This window comes from Gekko japonicus, unplaced genomic scaffold, assembly GCF_001447785.1.
Source record: "Gekko japonicus isolate JY-2015 unplaced genomic scaffold, Gekko_japonicus_V1.1 scaffold335, whole genome shotgun sequence".
Lineage (NCBI taxonomy): Eukaryota > Metazoa > Chordata > Lepidosauria > Squamata > Gekkonidae > Gekko > Gekko japonicus.
In genome coordinates, this window is record NW_015165840.1 from 987,701 (window position 1) to 1,008,428 (window position 20,728).

Below are 20,728 nucleotides of genomic sequence, written 5' to 3' on the forward strand. Positions count from 1 at the left end.
TTAAACAGAGAAAAAAGAGGAAAGTGGAAATGGAATGGAATGGAATGGAAAAAGAGCAGAAAAACAGGCAATAAAAACACAATTCTGCTTTAATTTTAACAAGCAACAGAGTAAATTCAGTTGTTCTTTCTGATACAAAAGAAATCATTCAAAATTTCATGGTTTGAATCAAGTGGACAAATCTGAGAATTTCTTTTGGGTTCCTCCTCTAAAGGTAAAGGTATGCTGCCTCTGAACATAAAGTTTCTATTTAAACAGCACAATTAATGGCTTTTAATAGACGTAATATCCATGAATTTGTCTGATCCTTTTTAAAAGCCATCTTAGCCTATGGCTGTCACTATATTTTGAGTGAATTCCATTTTAGCTATATGTTGTATAAGGAACTATTTAATTTTTTTTGTCCTGAATCTATTGACAAATGATTTAATTTAATTGGGTTGGAGTGTTATAATGAGAGGAGAAAAACATTTCTCCACTAACTTTCCCACACCATTCATCAATATATTTATTGCATGTGTTTGTAGTCTGGCTGTCAACTAAAGTTGCTTAGATGGTTACTAATAAGCATGACAGAACCACAGTAAGAACACAGGAAAAAAATAACAGAGCAAAAAGCTACATTGAAATAAAAATACTTAACAACTAAATGTGAACACATAGGGTGGGAGAAGATTTTTAAAAGATGCCATCTAAAAATATTTAATTAAGAAGTATTTCAATCTTTTTTGAAGCCAGCAGCCAAGGGCAATTTCCCACATTATTTGTCATATAGATTCATATCTACCACAACCATCACCATGCTAGCCGTTTTACCTTTTGGTAATACGACAACTCAGCCCAGCCTTGATGGTACAAATGCAACATATCTAAACTTTAAGAAGTACGCCTGTGGTAGAAGTGGGAACATAATATTGTAGCACTCGGTTCACACCAACTAGCTGTTGAGTATGATTATATATGAATGACCATTTCATACTAATTAGCTTTGTATATCTTTGCCCGTAAATCATATATTGAACCTCATGGGGCTTCCTTCAGGCATTTGTTCATAAGACAAAAGGTTAATTGTTTTATGAAAGACGTGAGAAAGGGCACCTCCAGAAACAAATGTATGAAGCAATTCAGTCCTCCTATGGAAATTCACCTATTTTATATTGGCTATGCCAAAAGCACTCTTAAATTATTTTATGAGAAGCTGGACTTTGTACCTGATCACAGTAATCTGAATGCAGAATCACACAATACTGCTGACTTATCATTCACCTATTTTATATTGGCTATGCCAAAAGCACTCTTAAATTATTTTATGAGAAGCTGGACTTTGTACCTGATCACAGTAATCTGAATGCAGAATCACACAATACTGCTGACTTATCATTTTTACAATATTTTCAAATCAAATCACTTATCTGCTGACTTATCATTCACCTATTTTATATTGGCTATGCCAAAAGCACTCTTAAATTATTTTATGAGAAGCTGGACTTTGTACCTGATCACAGTAATCTGAATGCAGAATCACACAATACTGCTGACTTATCATTTTTACAATATTTTCAAATCAAATCACTTATCTGCTGACTTATCATTCACCTATTTTATATTGGCTATGCCAAAAGCACTCTTAAATTATTTTATGAGAAGCTGGACTTTGTACCTGATCACAGTAATCTGAATGCAAAAATCACACAATTCTGCTGATTTATCATTTTTAGAATATTTTCAAATTAGTTTTAGGATATTTACTGTTTTTGGCAATAGTTGCCATATTTGCTATTGAGTAAATTTTGACACAGGTCATATTGGGTAAGTTTCTTATAATATGCATACATTCTTTACTGTGTATGTCTATCAAGGAGCTGGAACATATTCCTTAGAATGGCTATATTTGGGTCTTTTCCATTTAAAAGAATGGTAGTTAAGGGGAGACAGGGTGGAGGTTTACAAAAGTATGCATGGGTTGCGGCCACACATGCGAGATAACGCGGGGGGAAGCAAGGCTATTTGCTCCGCAGAAATTCGACCCACATTTGCGCGATCACACTGTTCCTGGGAACTGCGTGGGCAGCCCACCATTGCATGATCAGACGCAACCGCGGGTGAATCGGGGTTTTTTTGCTATGTGTTTCCAGTGCACTTCAACGAGGGATCGATGATTCGCGTCTCCACACTGAGTGCTCCCTATGCAGTGTTCATGTTACACATACTGAAATGGGGGAAAAAACAATGGCATGGAATCGAGATGGCCTGATTTAGACCATCCTGACACCATGGGAGTGCGCTGGAGTAATCACACAGGGAAGAATCTGTTCCTGGCCCGTAGCAACCCGTTTGCTACCGGACTTTCCCTAGTGTCTTTTTACCCCACTTCTGCGGTGGAGCAAAACAGATTGCCGATGGGTCCAGGGCGCTTAGCAGATGTTCTTGTGTGATCGCACCCTTAAAATCCGCCTGGCATTTGCACCTATGGTGCGGCTAATTCTGTGTGTGATCACAACCATGGTACGACATCAGTTTGTCTCCCATGGTATAAGAACTCGGGGTACCTAATTAAGTTGATGGGGTAGTAGATTCTGGACAGAGAAAAGACAGTTCCTCACACAATGCACAAAATTAGCTTGAGTTACAGTGTGGTGTCCTGGTTGGAGGGTTGGATTAGGGCCCGAGTTCATTTCCCCATGTATTTATTTATTTAGAACATTTGTATGCTCCAGGAACCTGGCTGAGGCTGCTTGCAAAATAAAATAAAAGCAAACCAAAACATTAAAAGATATTGTTTAAAATTAGCATTAAAAAGCTCTAGCCCACCATTAAAAAAAGATAGATCATAGACCACAATTTCCAGGCTAAAATATCAGTCTCCTAATTAAAAGTGGATGAACAGAAATATTTTGGCCTTGTGCCTAAAAGAGGAAAATGTAGGTGCCAGGCGAGGCTCAGGGGAGAGGGCCTTCCACAAGTCTCTACTGAAAAAGCCCTTTCTCTGGTTGTTACCCACCTCACCTCTGAAGGCAGGAGCACAAACAGCAGGGCTTGTAAGACAGATCTTAACTGGTGGGATGGCCACTATGAGATGAGGGGGTCGTTCAAGTGCCCTGAGGCTGAGCCTTTTAGGCTTTAAAGGTAAGAACGGGCACTTCGAATTAGGCCTGGAAACAAATGGGAAGCTGGTGCAGATCCATCCACACTTGGGTGATAACGATCCCTTGACAATAGCCTGCTGCTGCATTTTGGATGAGCTGAAGTTTCAGGGCACTTTTCAAAGGCAACCCTATTTATGCATTACAGTAATCTAACCTGGATGTAGTTAGAGCGTGGATCACTGAGGCCACATCATGCTTTTTGAGGAAGGACCATAGCTGGCGTGTCGGCCAAAGCCGATATGCCACAGGGGAAATCTGGACCTCCAATTGTAGGTCGGAATCCAGCAGTACTCCCAAGCTACAAACCTGCTCCTTTAGGGGGAGTTTAACCCCCTCCAGGACAGGCTGACTCCTCACTTCTCAAGCAGCTTTATCATTGACCAGCAGCCCCTCAATCTTGTTCGGATTGAGCTTCAGTTTTGCCCTGAAGCCCACTGGGTAACCTTGAGGCCATCTACTTGCAACCTGTGAAAATAGAAAACGGCACAAAAATAAAGACTTCTTTGTGATTCATACAAGACAGAAGCAAAATCAAAATGGGGAATTTCATGCTGAAACAGCAAAGATAAGATATTGGTAGCCCTCCAGTTCTGGATTTTTCAGGTCAACTCACAGAATCCCTGAGTACTACTGTGCTATACAAGGGAACCCCCATTCATTTGAAGGACATTTATGCAGGAGAACTTGCAAGTGGATTGTGACTGTACTAATTAAGACATTTAAAAGCAAAAACAAGCTATTTATGAAACTCAAAGAAGCAGAATTGGACTTTTTCAGTGGATTCATTTCAAAGGTATTTCATACGTTCCATCTATTGCTTATTTTTCCTTTTGACAAACGAAGGTAAACTTATTTGAGACAGCAACTCTGAAATCCTTATCTTGGCACATGGGTAAAGATGACATTGTCAGAAATGAAACACTGATATAAATGTTGCTAGTGGGGGGAAAGCCTGACCTTGGAGAAAAAAATGAAAAATGAGACCGACTTCAGCAATGTATGATGAGGTTCATAGATAACCAAAAGGCTCAATTTCCACCAGTGACAAATCAGTGTGGGAAAAATACCCAGGACAGATTACCATAATTATGTCCAAAGAAACTGACAAAATGCATATGATTGGAACACATGGTTCTGTATTTGCCTAACAGCAAGTAACTGTCACAATTATTTTTCCTCACTTATGCTGGAGGGAAATTAAAATCTGCTAGGGAAAAGAAAAGCACATGAAAATGAGAAATCTGTAAAGACATGTTCAATAGATTTCAGTATTTATAACTTATTATGCTAATTCAGATCATTTTAGCTTTGATGGAATGCTGATGATACTATTTTTATGATTAAGGCAGGAAAGATGATCTATATTCTATAACTGAAGTGTCTTCTCTGATAAATGTTGCAGTGGTCCACTACTACGCTGACTAACAGGATGACCAAGCCAAAGTTAAACATGTATTGTTTAAGATGATGATGATGATGATTTGTCACAGTCAGATATTTGACTGGCAGATGGTGTTCTGCAATTCAAGATCTAGCCAAATTCTTGGGAATTGCAGATGTATCTTTGCAGGATTCTTGCTGTTCCAAGCAACACTGTCTTCTGGAGATGAGCCAATATTATTTGCTCAATGCTCAGGATATGCAGGTGTTTCTTGAGACTTCTAGGCACTGCTCCAAGGGCTTCTATGACAACTGCCACAATGGTAATCTTCTTCTCCAAGAGATGCTCTAACACTATTCATAGGTCTTGGTTTTTTTTTTAATCTTCTGTTCTTTCTTTTCTATTCTGCTGTCTCCTGGGATTGCAATGTCAGTAATTCAAACCCTATTTCTATTCCCCCCACACACAATTGTGATATCAGGGGTGTTAAAAGTAATAGCCTCAGTTCAGAATAAAATCAAGCATTAATCCCAAAGATGAGACCATTATTGACCCTGACCAAAGGGATTTTGGCCAATTAGCTTTCCTCAGTGGTGAAACAATGCTGTTACAGAATGGCTCCAGACATTACAATAATACACTGATTTCTACTTAAACCAAAGTGAAATAGTTTTATAGTCTATGTCTGTGACCTAAGGCAGAGATATAAATCAGAGGCCTCATTCTAGATAACTTGCTGCCAAGGTCAGGTAGACTTATTTTGAATAATGGTTCAATTATGTACCTTTGTCTCCTATCAACAAGTCTGACTGGGAAAGCATTTCCTTGCACATGCTTTACCAACTGTTGGAACTATTTGCATGAAAGACACTAAATGTAAGTATTGAGGACATCTTATCCCACTGGGTGAAGTAGCATTTTGACTACTGGCACCCCAAGGGGGGCAAAGACCAAAGGAGAGGTAATTCCTATCCCCCTGATCCATAAAAGAAACATGATGGGATTTATACAGAGAAGGTAGACATCATTCCTCCAGAAACCAAAGGCAGAAAGAAAAGTTAGTGAAGAAATCACTGAAACACAAAAAGATAACGTATGCTATTACTACTAATACTAGGCATTTCTGAAGCAACTTGGGGAGCAGATCTCCTTTGTCTTTTCCCCCTTCCAGGTCTTAACAATTGGGGAACCAATGTGGATGGGGAAAGCGAACCTCCTCTAACTCAACATGGTGGTCCTTGTCCATATCCTTAAGGTTGCTTTTTTATGGTAAAACACACATCAAGGCATCTGATACTAGATCTACAGTATTATGTGTGGTTTGGCCTTTGGTGTCATCTGTTTGCAACTTAGGTGAGGTATAGCAGGGTGGTCCACAAGTGGCCCTGTGATACATAACTGTAAGTTCAAGTTGTTGAAAACTCAGTTTTTGTCTTGGGAATGTTACTTGCTGTGAATCCTCTGAGTCTGTTGAGACAAAGCACCCGGTTTTGCTTGGAATGAGAAGGGGGATGACTCCTCCATGAGCCTTCCTAGTTTAATTTAAGCCCAAGATCTCAGTATGATGAAATTTTAAAACAAGGACACTATTGTTTGATAATTCCAATGATTGTGTTATAATAGAATACATGAATCCATATGATAACAGGAAGTGCACTTCTGATTGTATTTGACTCCTAGGACAGTAAAGGGGATCTACCCTGGTCAGACCATCAGATGAGTTGTGCTTCTTACTGATGTGTGACTGCCTGTGCAAACGGTGCAATTGCAGAGGTCAGTTGTGCTTTGTTTGCACCTCAGTGTACAAAAACAAGTCATGGTGTCTACACATCAGACTGATGCAAGGACTGTACTAGTATTTGCTTGGTATTGTGGTCTACTCCTCTCTGCACTCGCATTTTAACATGCCCCAGATCCAAAGCTATTTTGATCCCAATGATCTCTTTGGTTTCATTTAGAATCTCCTGGTGAAACCCTTATAGACAAGGGTGCAGCCATCGGAAATACACAAGATCTGATCTTTCTACCTGACATTGCTAGCCAAATACAAGATAACCAGAATCTGACAAAATGTACCACTTAATGGTTTCAAACAATACGGTAAATAGGGATGAGTTCCTCAGAAGTATGAGGAAAAATATTTCAAATGATATATGGAATTATTTAGATGAGACTGAAGTAAATTTGTTACTACAGATTACTGTAAAAGAGAATTACTAGAATAGCCTCTGTGGGGTTAAATACCATCTTGCTATTCTAATAATTCTATTTTATGGTAATATGTAGTAACAAATTTACTCCAGTCTCATCTAAGTAATTCCATACTTGATCAGAAATATTTTCCTCATACTTCTGAAGGACTCATCCCTATTTACCATATCATTTGAAAACATTAACTGGTATATTTTGTCAACATCCTCTGGCTATTTTATATCCATTTTTGAAAATGGCAGTATAGTTCTAAACCGAGTTACACCCTTCTAAATCCATTGAAGTCAGGATTGTACCATGAGTTTCCTATTGAGGTTAACTGATGTGGTTAGTCCAGTCACCATTAGTTAGCAGAGTGCTTAAATAAAGCTACAAATGCAGAAGCATCACTTTACCAGGTTACTCAGTTTACAAAGCTACATAGAGGCACATTGCAAGTTTAGAAGAGAAATACTTCTCTCTTTATTTGAGAAGTGCACTTTGAATAGGAAAGAGCAGCGATTGATAGATTACTAATGTACTAGCTAAAAGGATGGAGGTGGATGGCGAGAGGCCCATCTGCCTCATGGTGCCAAGAGAGGACAGCGTGTCCCTCTCTTGGCGCATACTGGTAGAGAGCAAGTCTTTGTTCATAGTGAGAGAGAAGCAGGAAAGGGAAATTGGTCCCTGAGATTACAATCTGCATATCAAAGAGGACAGTGGCAGAAGAGTAGATACAGGAAGAAAGGTCAGTGTGCCTATGTAGCTACCTAGTCTCTCTTGCCACTCAGTCTGGAGGTCTGAGGCAGGGGACATTGCATCTGGAACTTCCAACATTTCCTTCCTAAGTATTTTTCCTTGCAAATTTCTTCTAACACAACCTCTCATTTTGAAAAAAAAATGCAATATTGTAATCTTGTCTTTTCCTCTTCAAATCAACATAAATCACCCGATTATCATCCATCACTATCTGAATTTTTAATATTAGGACTATGATCGAGATGGTAGGTTATAAAATAGTATCTGATTACTAAATACATTTACTTGGAACTAAGCCCTTTTATTTTGATTCCAGGAGGATATTCTTAGGACTCTGCCCTTAACCATGTAGAAAGAAAGACTTATTTGAAGCTACAGGCTAGGTTTGAGAAATGATTATATGCAAACCTTAGACTCATTCTGTCTTGCATTCCCTGCCTCAATTTAGGTTTTATAGCTATCTTCTTTAAGGACAATTATGAAGCTAATGAGACATACCTTGTGCAATGACTATAGCGATAGAGAAGCAATAACTATTTATTAACATGACAATAAATATTGCTTAGCCTAAAGCACGTATTAAATAACATTAAGACATTCAGCATGCAAAATGTGGGGGGGAAATGACAGCCAGGAGTCCTACAATAACTGTCTGGTAAGCTTTATTCCTGTCATACGACCACTGTTTGTCTGACTTTTAACTAGAGTTGGTAACTGTGACAATACCCTGTCTCCTGACATAGAGGCTAGGGCCTTAAATTTCATACCTTACAAACTTCATTTATTTTCTATACTTGTATTTTTATAATTGAGGCCTAGCCCTTGGGACGACTTAGTCCTCTAGTCCTCAGTGAGGAACATGTTTGGACTAAGGGTACCATTCATCATTAACTTGGAAAATTATGAGAAGATTATATAAACTTAAAGAAAACATATAGTAGGCTTGATGAAAAAAACTAAGAAACAGGTTTATTTCAGTGCTTGGCTTGGTTGTTTCTTTGTTTTCCTTTTCTACAGCCTGTTCAGTATTACAGCAACAAAGTTACCGGAAATCTGGGGCCTGAGAAAATGTAACAGTTATAAAGTAAGTTTCTTACTTGACTGATTCAGACCTATAACATGGAAGATAAAGGCTTTTAACTGGTTTTGACAGGCAAAGCACCCAACCTCTAGGTTTCCCTTGCTCGGAAGCCAGTTGAATCCGACTCTAGGGTTGCGGTGCTCATCTCCGTTTCCAAGCTGAAGAGCCAGCGCTGTCCGAAGACATTTCCATGGTCATGTGGCCGGCATGACTAGACACTCAGGTGCACAGAACACTGTTACCTTCCCACCAAAACGGTACCTATTTATCTACTTGCAATTTCTTGCTTTTGAACTGCTAGGTTGGCAGGAGCTGGAACCAGAGATGGGAGCTCACTCCATCATGCGGCACTCAGGTCTCAAACTGCTGAACTACCGACCTTCCAGCCTGCAGTTCTGCATCTTAACCACTGAGCCACTGCAGCTCCACCTAACCTTTACCGAGATTTAAAATACCTACAGTCCTGAACGGACTCCCTCCCTAACCAGCACACCTCCCAATCCGTCTCCCACTAAAATCCAGCAACGACCCCAGAAAACACTTGGATGTTTCTGCATGTTTTATTTCGTTAGGTATATGCCCACACTACATTTTTTTTCCTTTTACACACATGCTTGATCCCCCTAGTAGTTGCTTTGATCTTTCCTAGCAGTTTCTCTAGGTTTTTTTTTATGGGCAGCTTTAAAGTACTTGGAGAAAACCTAGAAAAAAATGTTGAAAAATCAAAGCTGTCCCAACAGGGAGCAAAATACGTGTGGGAACCCCCCCCCCCCAATGCAGTATGGTCACACAAGAGATGGAAATAGCACATGTGGAAAAACTGTTTGCCAGCAGTTGAAGCGTCAAACTCCTTTTTGTTCCTTTTCAACATTCCAGTCCACTGTTTGGAAGTGATTGAGGCTCTTGGAGGAGAGAACTTGAAACTGTCTGTCACAATAACCAACCAGAATTTTACTGTTCTGATGAGTAAAACTTGTATTACTGATTTTTGGGGTACGGGTTTTGGGGGGGTAGGTAACCAGTAGTGGAGATGAGAAGCTAGAAGGTTAAAGGCTACCTGTTGGCTACAAATATTTCTCCATATCTGGAGAAGTTGCTTAAGATCAGCCTACTAGTGTACAATCTGAATACATGAATTAATTCATTTCAAATGAAAAGGTGCCATATGTGTCACCATTCACCATGAAAAAGATTAATTATTTGCATGGCTTAGCTGGAGTTTTGCTTAACCTCACCATGCTGGGAGTCAAATTCATTAATTCTTTTTTAAAACTACCTGTCCTCTGTTTGCTATGCACTTTTGCTAGAATGATTTTGGGGGACTTGGTAAATAAAAAGACAAATACTTTATCCAGATGGATAAGCACAGAAAAAGGGCCTACTCAGCAAGAAGAGGTGTGTGTGTGTGTGTGTACAACAGTGTACATTCAACCCTCAGCAGGTTTATCCTCATTTGCCTTCTCTGCCTAACAGCGACTGTGTGAAGTACAGTGGACAGTCACTCTCCTTTCATAGCCACTATTAGAAGATATGTCTGCAGAATTCACAAGAAGGTAGATCAAAAGAGAAGACTGGTATTGCGTCATTTATACAGCGGATGCTAACACGTTTGCTGTACCAAGTATATTTATTTTACAAAACTTATACCTCCCCTTTCTGTCCTTATAAGGGCACCGAGGCAGCTAACAAAATAAAACATACATAATAAAATCACATCTTAAAAACTATTAAAACCGACAAAAGCACTGTCACGGGCTGGGGTGCCGGTCAGAGGGAGTCCAAAAACAGGCTGAGGTCAGGAGCCAGGAAGACAGTGCAAAGTCCAAAGCCAAGCCGGGGTCAGGAGCCAGGAACACAGAGCCAAGTCCAAAATCACTAACCAGAAACATAGTCCAAAGCTAGAGGGTCCGAGAGTCTAGATATCTGAGTAAGAGCTGAGCCGAAGTGGATGTGAGGTGCCACGAAGCTGACTCATTGCTTCCACGAAGAGCTCTGACCAGAGTGTGGAGCTAAATGCTGCTACCAATTAGTCAGCCGCGCGAGTGTCCAGGCTCCTGTTAAAACTCTGGGCTAAATGACTACCTTCCCTGTAGCCTGGCCTCTCGCCGCCTGGTTGCTAAGTCTTGACACAGCCGCCCCCTTAGATGAGACACACGTGGGGGTGAGTCGGGAGGGCTTTCAGCTTGCAGTTTCTCCCCCTCATCTGGGCCAGGTGGGAGGAATGTTGATGCGGGGGGCAGCTGCCAACTGTCCTCCTCTGCTGCTTCAGAGGGGCCAGCTGTGGTTTCTGCAAGGTCTGGCAGCTCTGGCAGCCCTCCCTCACCCACGCCCATGACAAACACATCATTATAACAATTAAAACCAGAGCTAACATATATACAAAAACATAAAAACAGCCATTAAAACATTGGTCAGGAAGGAGGGGATCACTGAAGGAATACCAAAAAAAGGGGGGAAATTCTTCATCTGCTCTTGGAAGGTAGCAATAGAATGAGAGAGCCAGGTTTTCCTGGGGACAGAGTTCTAAAGTTTTAGTGCCATAACTGAGAAAGGCTGCCACCTGCCTAATCTCAGAAAGCCTGGGAACCCAAAGCAGGGCCTCAGAAATTGACCATAGTGGTCAGGTACATATCTCTAATTCTGAACCTGACTCCCGTGCAGATCAAAAAAATCCCAGAGTGGGTCCAGATACAGAATATTTTGAAACTGGGGGCTCTAGCAGTGGGACCCAGTTGCCTTTGACTGTGCACTAATCCAATAATAGAAGGCAAAAACTAGTGAAGTAAACAGACTCACTACTTACAAATTGCCAAAATGCTGAAGAACATGTAATAGACAGTAGCGAATGCAAAGTAGCCACTTAAGAAAAATACAAAATGGAGAACTTGTATAATAATACGCTACAATAGAAAAATCCACAGAATAATGGAGAACTAATATAATAATGCAACACTGTGTCCGAATGTTTGATTACAACATTTCAAAGTTCATCCTTCATCAGGGTGTTCCCTTTAAGTTGCTGTGGTTTCCATACTTTTACTCACATGCACTGGGAACAATAACAATTCAATACAAGAACGGATGCGGCTCTCCAATGTGTAATTAGCTTCAGCAGCTTCAGGCTTCCAACGGGACCACCAGTAAGCTTGTGCTTCCTCACCACAGTTGCTGATGATAGGAGGCTGATATTGCAACTCAGGTGACACAGGGGGCTCATAGGATTCCACCTGCTCCTATAAAATTGCTCATTCTGGGCTGGGTCTTTGATCTAAGTAGTGTATTCCTCAAGCACAAACCGAGCCTTCCACATGAACGCATGGACACACATGAAACTGCCTTATACTGGATCAGACTCTTGGTCCATCAAAGTCAGTATTGTCTACTCAGACTTGCAGTGGCTCTCCAGGGTCTCCGGCACATCACCTACTGCTAGGTCTTTTCACTGAAGATACCGGGGATTGAACCTGGGACCTTCTGCATACCAAGCAGGTGCTCTACGACCAGTGTTCCCTCTAAGCTGAGTTAGCGTGAGCTAGCTCACAGTTTTTTAGCCTCCAGCTCACACATTTTTGTCTTTGCTCAGGAAGGATGGCTCTAGAACAAACTAATTTATGCAGTAGCCAAATCACCTGCTCACAACTTTAGTGCCAGTAGCTCACAAAGTAGAATTTTTGCTCACAAGACTCCACAGCTTAGAGGGAACATTGAAGTGATGTCACCACATCACCAATGTTGGTGGGGGGGTGACACTCTAGTTTTTGGGCAAAACTTTATGGTAAAATTGGGCTCAAACCATAGATCCTGGGACAGACCCTGGAGCCCCCCCCCGACAGCAGTCAGGTAGGACCTGGCAACCCTATGCCAGAGCCGATTCCTTTTCTAACTCCATGAAGAGGTGGGAGTGGCCATCTTTAGAAGTTTCTAGGAGGCTCGACCTGACCTGGATAGCTCAGGCAAGCCTGATCTCATCAGATCTTGGAAGGTAAACAGAGCCGACCCTGGCAAGTAATTGGAATGGAGACCTCCAAGGAATACCAGGGCTCTGGACACAGAGGCAAACTATTAAGCCACCTCTCTGAAAAACATCCAAGCCCCCAGAAGGGGTCGCCAGAAGTCACCATGACTTTGAGGCATGCCAGGACATACACCCCAAAATACCCACAAAAAAGAGAGAAGTTTTTAGGAGACCATTTTATTTGCGAGGGCTTTTAATAAGGTTTAAGTTGCAGGCATTTTCTTGAGGGGTGCAGGCAACTGAGGCTTTACTATATCTTGTATGTTTTTAAATTTTTTTTGGAATTGTAAGCTACTTTAAGCCACAAGGGAAAGGTGAGGTAGAAATATTTTAATAAATAAACTGCAATGCAGTCACATTATTGGCATCTGGTGTGCTCAGTGGCGGTGAATTCCTTAGTTAATAAGGAACAGCATTTCCCTTGGATTAAGCATGTTGTTCCTGAGGCTTGTTGAGGACCCCATGTTTTAATAAATAAAAGCATAAGAAACACTTCCCTGTTCATGTTTCACAGTATCAATTAAGTCTGTTTTAATCATGAGGATTAAATGGGAGTCATGTTAATGAACTTATGTTTGTTTTCAGAACTACTGACTTTGTGAAATAAATGACTTCTCATTGGGGTCCTTTCAGTGGGAAGAGCTGCCATCAGCCATCTCATTGTGAACATCATATACCTGGATATATTCTAGATCCTCAATAGGTATTATTGTTCTAATCATTTTAGAGCAAATCTTTTTTCTAGTTTTGGAGTGGAAGAAATGAGACATGCCTGGGAGTTAGGCATTACCAGCTTATTAATTTTGAAAATACACCAGCTTGCTTCTGAACTCACTGATAAAATTATGGCTTTCGAAATAAAAAATGGGATCTCAAAGTGCTGGCTACAGAATTCAGCAGTACAGTTTGTGGCTTCATCCACTGATGCTTTTATCACCTGCCAGCAATGCCTGTTCATAGTTTACAGCAGCCAGGCAAGGGGGATAGCTCTTACATAAAAGAAGGAATGAAAGCAAATCAGAAAGAACAGAAAATAAACATCATCAAGTGAAGAGGGGGGGAAAATCCTGCAAGCACAAAAATGTATTTCAGTCAGCCACTGAAATAATTAGACAGCAGATTCAGATCAGAAAAAAGAAAGTTCTTATTCAAGCAATGCACGGTTAATCTATGGAATTCATTGCTGCAGTATGTATTTATGGCTACTAATTCAGGTACATTCAGTGTACATGGTGCCAATTTGTATCAGAAAAATTGTGTGTGGGAAAGCAAGAGCCTCTTCTCTGCACCACATTCCTGAGCCGAATCGGGGGCCCACAGGGCTTTTAAATAGAGTTACCACTGGGAACTACAATATGGCTCTGAGTCCCTGTGGTGAACTAACACAGTTCATAACATATTGTTTGGCCTTAATAGTCAACGTTTGACAGCATTTTACATGTAATAGCTATTAGTGACTGAGAGCTGACATGCAGCAGCTGTCTTCATTTCATAATACTTGATATGCAGCAATCAATATTGGACTGCATCTTACATTTAACTTACAATGTCAACACTGAACAGTGCTCGATACAATATAACCAGCAAATGGCAAGACCTGACAGCAGATTTGCAATAGCATTTAATAAATCTTATACTAATTTTATTAATCCATCCAATTAGGGAACATACCTTAAATAGATGCAAAACTCCTGTGTATTTTAAAATTCAGAGTCAACATCTTTAATGTGCAAGAAACATATGGATAACTAGAAGATTTTAGATAATTTACTTATGGGTTTGTATGCTGCTTTTTTCAGTAGAGATCGCCTTTCAAATTATGTTTAAAGGCAAATAGTTGCCTTTTCTGTAACCATAGATTTGAGTGACATATATGCATGTATACTGCAGACTGGGTGTTTGCTTATAATTGCTTTGTTGATTTATCCACTGTCACTCTAGCCAGTCAAAGTTCTACTAGAGCCATTATGACAATGTAATTTCTCTTGGTTTCCTGCCAGTTTGGTAATTTAGCAGTTCCAGTGGTCAATCAAAAGTTGCATTTCTTTCCAAAGCTTCAATTATAGAAGTGCCTGCTTATTTGTGGGAGTGATTTCGACTTCTGAAAAGAATGTAATGGTATAGTGGAATACTTAGCTGCTGTTAATGTTCCATGGAGCAGAAGACAAAATAGAACTCTGTCATCCAGGGTCTCTAGTCACACTTTTAATGACAGGGTACATCTCAGGATTCATACTCATGTCTGAAGACAAGTGAAGAATGTAATGTCAGAACTAGTGCCTATCTCTGGGGGGAAAAGGATATATACTACATGATTTCTGAAAGTAGCTTGGCAATACACATCTGTAATTTACTTATGATTTCATATGGAAAAGATGTGTATGGATATATGTGTCTGAGTTGCACGACGGCAATAATGCTTTGATCCAGTCTGAAGTTGACAAGCCACAATCAGATGGGATCTAAAACAAAAGTTTAACAGATATTTAAAGTAAGGAGGCTTCATATTGGAAGACGTAATCCTCAAGGTATAGTGAACTCAGGTTATCCCAAGAATACCCTGCTGCACCTTTCAAACATAGTTGCTCCTGTCTTCAAGAGCATGGGGGCATGTAGAGGGCGGCTTTCAAATGTACATTCCTTGCTGAACTTAAAGGTTTGCACAAAGGGATGTTGTTGCCGCCTGTTATCCTTCATATATACTTCCCAGCACTGACTTAGGAACTGCATCAACAATGATCCCAGACAGTTTTCACTGTACCAGCCAATCATTTATTGTAGAGGTTATATTCAACCCAGCCTCCTTTCACCATTGAGGACTGAATTCTGACCTCCCATCATTTCCAAACAACCAATCGACAACAGCCACAATCTACTGGCTTGAGTGAGTGTTAAATGCTGTCAAGTTGCTTCGACTAACCCTATGAATGAATGATCTCCAAAACTTCCTATCGTAACAGCCTTGCTCAGGCCCAGCAAACTGAGGACCATGCCTCCTTTTTTGTGTCAATCCATCTCATATTCTTTTTGAGTCCATTCATCTAATCTTTTTTTCTGCCTTCAACTTTTCCTATTATTATTATCTTTTCCAGTGATTCTTGTCTTCTCGTGTGACCAACGTAGCCTCATTTTAGTTTCTAGGGAGAGTTCAGGCTTGACTTGTTCTAGAACCAACTTATTTGTCTTTCTGGCACTTCCTGGCAGTGGTATCTGTAAAACTCTCTCCAGCACCACATTTTTTTAAAAAATCTGTTTTCTTCCTGTCAGCTTCCTTCATTGTCCAGCTTTCATACCCATACATAGTAATGGGGAATATTATGGCATGAATTAACTTGGTCGCCAGTGGCACAGCATTATACTTAAGGATCTTTTCTAGCTTCTTCATGGCTGCCCTTCCCTGTCTCAGTCTCCTGATTTCTTGGTTGCAGTCGCCCTTTCGGTTGATGATTGAGCCAAGGGCCTCTAAGTAACGTAAAGGTAAAGGTTCCCTTGCTCGAAAGCCAGTCATATCCGACTCTAGGGTTGCAGTGATCATCTCCGTTTCAAAGCCAAAGAGCCAGTGCTGTCCAAAGACGTTTCCGTGGTCATGTGACCGGCATGACTAAACACCAAGGTGCACGGAACACTGTTACCTTCCCACCGAAGTGGTACCTATTTATCTACTTGCAATTTCTTGCTTTCGAACTGCTAGGTTGGCAGGAGCTGGAACTAGAGACGGGAGCTCACTCCGTCGTGCGGGACTCGGGTCTCGAACTGCTGAACTACCGACCTTCCACAGCCTGCAGTTCAGCATCTTAACCACTTGAGCCACCGCAGCTCCTCAAGGGCCTCTAGAGGCTATCAAATAATATATCTTTGCAATAGCATTAGTGTTGGGCAAGTCTGATCCAATGGATCAGCTTTAGCTGCTGCAACCCAACTACACTTTGTGATGCTGCAGCAGAAGAGTCATCCTTTACAGTGGAGAAGGGCCAGACCTGCCCCTCCATACCCAATTTCAGGGAGATACGTCTCCTATCCTATCCCCTCCCCCCCCTTTGCATGTTGTTACTTATGTGCCAGTTTTGTGACTTCCATAGCAAAGCACAAGGACAGCAAGGGACATGAATAACAATGTGTCTTAAAACTTTGCATCTGCTTACGATAATGATTGAAACACCAACCCAATAATTTTGCATGATTAGAAAAGTGATACTCACGTTGATCATTCTTCACATTTCCAATAGCAATGGGTTTCCTGTCAAGCCGTGCATACTATTTATCTCATAAAACTACTAAGTGCATCTTACCTCTCAGTCTCCAATCAACTGCAGATACTTTGTACTGTGTGATTGTTATGACAAGCTTAGACATATCAGAATTATACATTAGCCATTCTTCCACACTAGTGAACCTCTATAAAGACTTCTGTGTAAAGTGGAAAAGGACTTATCAGCTTTATACAGAGAATTAGATTTTTTAAAACAATATTTAATATTTGCATAAAAGAGGAAACACCTTGGTTTGACGAAAATATTTTTTTTTTATACCCATGACTAAGCTTTTTCATTCCAGATCTCCAACCACATCTAACTATGTGGTGTAGCATATAAGCAGGTTCTATAATTACATCTGTTGATGATTACTTGATTGATTTTGGCTGATAACCAGCAATAAAATAGTTGCTTACACATAGCATCAAATGCCTGTCCGAGTGAAACTTATCTCCTAATTGTACTGATAAAATTTATAATTTAGAGATGATCCCTCATATTTAACAGGGTTATGGAACTGGTGTTTTGTGCCCTAGCATCGCAGGAAATTGTTTAGTTTGGACAAGGCTCAGAAGATGCTGTACAAGATGTTTTAGTTGCTCTTTATACTCAAGTTGTTTTAATCTTTTCTCCTTTGGGTACTCTTTTTCATTGGACTCAGAATTAGTATGCTGATAATCCTTTTCCTGTGGTGGAGGATTGCATGTATGGTACTAGAGTATGGCTGAAATGACCATGGTACAGCATTCATGTGGAAGGCAAACAGGTCTGGTTCTGGTCTGAATGGAACATCTGGAAATCATATGTAAGCCATCTTGAGTCCCATGATGGGAGAGAGGAGAGATGTCAATGTTACAGAGATGTGTGCTTAGCTGTCCAACATAATATAACATATGCAGAGAACCAATTTGTATTATGCTTCCTCCTTAAAAATATGTTAGTCTCTCTCAGTTTATTTACAGGAGTTTGGTGAAGTTTAAAAAGCAGCGTTCCAAAACAGGTTTCACTGCTGGGGCTGACAGTGCTTTTGCACTGGAAGGACAACTCCAGTTTGGAATAAAAAATCAGGAAGGGTAAGAGAGTGCTATATAGTTTGAGCAGATGCTTAGAGTTTTCTGTTATCCCAAATCCTTTTGCATGCAGTGGGTTACTTCATACAATTAACATAACAACAATAAAGCCTTTCCTGACCCATACCTGCTGGAAAGGCAATGCCACCTGAGCAGGAATAAGGTGCAAATGGTCTTTTGCTTAGATTGAGCAGCACTCTGCCCACAGTACCATTTCAGGCTGCAGTGAGGAATGTTGCATTTCCCCCTCTAAACCTTCCCAGGGCTGGCCCCAGCTTATTTTGCACCCTAGGCGAGGATCCCTTCTGGCGCCCCCCCCATGTGCCCACCCATTTTCAAAAATAAATGCATTTTAGGAAGAATGAAAAACACAAATTTTGAAATTGCTAATTTCTTTTTTTTAATTGTGAGAAATTGTGGCAGGCAACAGCATCTTGAAGCACATACAGAGTGCTTTCCTACTCATTCCAAAGGAACTGACACCCCCTCCTCTGTTACAGTGCAGGATTTCACACTGAGATAAAAAAACAACAGCATAAAATTTCTGGGTCAATCCAAAGGTCCACATAGACCTGCATCCTATTTGCCATAAGGGCCAACCAGAGTCCCCCTGAAGACCTCAAAGCATAGGGGTCTTGTTGCTGTCCCCCAGAATCTCAGTGGGGGAGTCTTGCCACGCTGCACTGTCTGGATTGGGCGAGCCAAGGAAGGAGGAGGCGGCAGTGGCCCGCAACTGCCGGCTGCAACTAGCAAGCCACAGTGGAGCCGGAGGCGACCTGCCCCTGCCCCAGGGCCTCTGCCCACAGAGTTCCCACTTCTCCACCCCAGTTGGACCCGGGCTTGGCGCACCAGTGGGCTCCCTTCCCTCATGCAGCCTTGCCACCGGCTGGGTTGGGCTGGGCTGGGGAGCCACTATGCCTCTTTCGGGGGCGGGGTCAGGTCGCCTCCGGCTCCACGGCAGCTTGCTAGTTGCATCCGGAAGTCATGGGCCTCCCATGTGGAGCCACCACCGCCTCCTTCTTCCCCTGCCTGCCTGCTCCAGATGGTGCAGTGTGGTGAGACTCCCCTGCTGGCAGGCAGATCAATGCCGCTCGCCTTTCATCCGACCGGTGGCGGCGGTGCTCGGGGGAGGGGAGGCGAGGAAGAGGAGGTGGCTTTTGGTGGTGGGGGTACAGTTTGCTGCCCCTAAGGGCCGGCGCACTCTAGGCGAACACCTAGTTCACCTAGTGAGCGAGCCAGCCCTGCATACATAGAAAAACAGCATGCTAGTAGAAATCTATTCTTCCTGATATGCTGGTTCTTGACATTTGGAAAGTTTCCCCCATGATTCTGTGGAGAATCATCTCCATCATTTCTCCAAATATTGATTAGCAGCATTCACTTCATACTATCTATAGCTCATCCTTTTTCCAGGGAGGTCAGGGTGCTGTACGTGATTCTCCCTTCTCTGTTTTATCCTCACAACAGCCCTGAGAGTTAGGTTTGGCACAATGAAAGTAACTGGCTTAAGGTCATACAGCAAGTTTCATAGCAAAATTAGGCTCGTCTCCCCCAGCATCCTAGTCAAACATCTACTCCTCTCTGGCTTTCTGTGCAATTCACGTTTTTATGGGTTTTCTGATGATCTCATAAAATGGTACAGAAGAGCAAATGAACAAATGCATCATTCTCTCATTCGCTCGCAGACCTGGGAATCTTGTATGGGCTATTTTTGTAACGGAATACCCTGCAAATCCCAAACTGCCTGAATCAAGCCTGGGGTTTTTTACACCATGAAGGGACTTTTAAACCCATTCCTATAGGAGTTCCCTGCTGTTCAGTCCAACTAACAATTGTAAGCACTCTGAAAAGTACAGAGACAGAGGAATACAACACTTCCTTGATGTGTAAAGAGAAAACTCATTTATTCACTATATTACTGTTGCTGGATCCCTATGTGCTTTATCCCAAAATGAGTGCCAATTTAGCTATAATCCTATAAAGTCAACTCAAGAATTTCAAAAAAGTGTTTGGAGTTCGGGAGGCCACAAAGGACCACACTCAACAGATGACATGTATAGTAATGGGGGTGAAACCTGTGGAGAAATCAGTCTTCCAAAGAGTAAAGACTTTCATATTCTGAAGCACTAAAAACCGTACCAAGCCTTTTCTCATGTTCCATAGCTTTGATGTTATATAGCTTTTTGACAGGTTGAAACATATCAAAACATGGTTTTGCCTTTCTTTCTCTGCATCACTGAAAATGCTTTGAAAGGAAGGAAGATTTAAATTTATGGAAGTGGATAGAGGTGTCTACAGTTTTGTAAGTTATGAAGGGATTAGTATAAATTACTCTGAAGTGAAAGTTTTTAGAACTGGGGTGTAAAATTGTGCTCGTCAGAGAAGTTACTCTACAGCCATCTTGCTGTAGTCAATGGGACTTGTTTGGTTTCCAACTATAATGCTTGGGCATGATGTATAAGAATAGATGTACAATCAGTAATACATATGTAGTAGCTGGAAGTAAGAATTTTGGGTCAATTTAGCCATTTTATAAAAATTTAGCCATTCAGTGTTCAGACGATTTCTAAATTGGCAATCCGTTTTATGCCTATTACTACAGCATCATAGCTGTTGTCTGTAAGATGTATAATCAGTAATACATATGTAGTAGCCGGAAGTAAGAATTTTGGGTCAATTTAGCCATTTTATAAAAATGTAGCCATTCAGTGTTCAGACGATTTCTAAATTGGCAATCCGTTTTATGCCTATTACTACAGCATCATAGCTGTTGTCTGTATGTCTGTCTGTCTGTTCGTCCATCCATCCATCCACCCATCCACCCACCCACCCA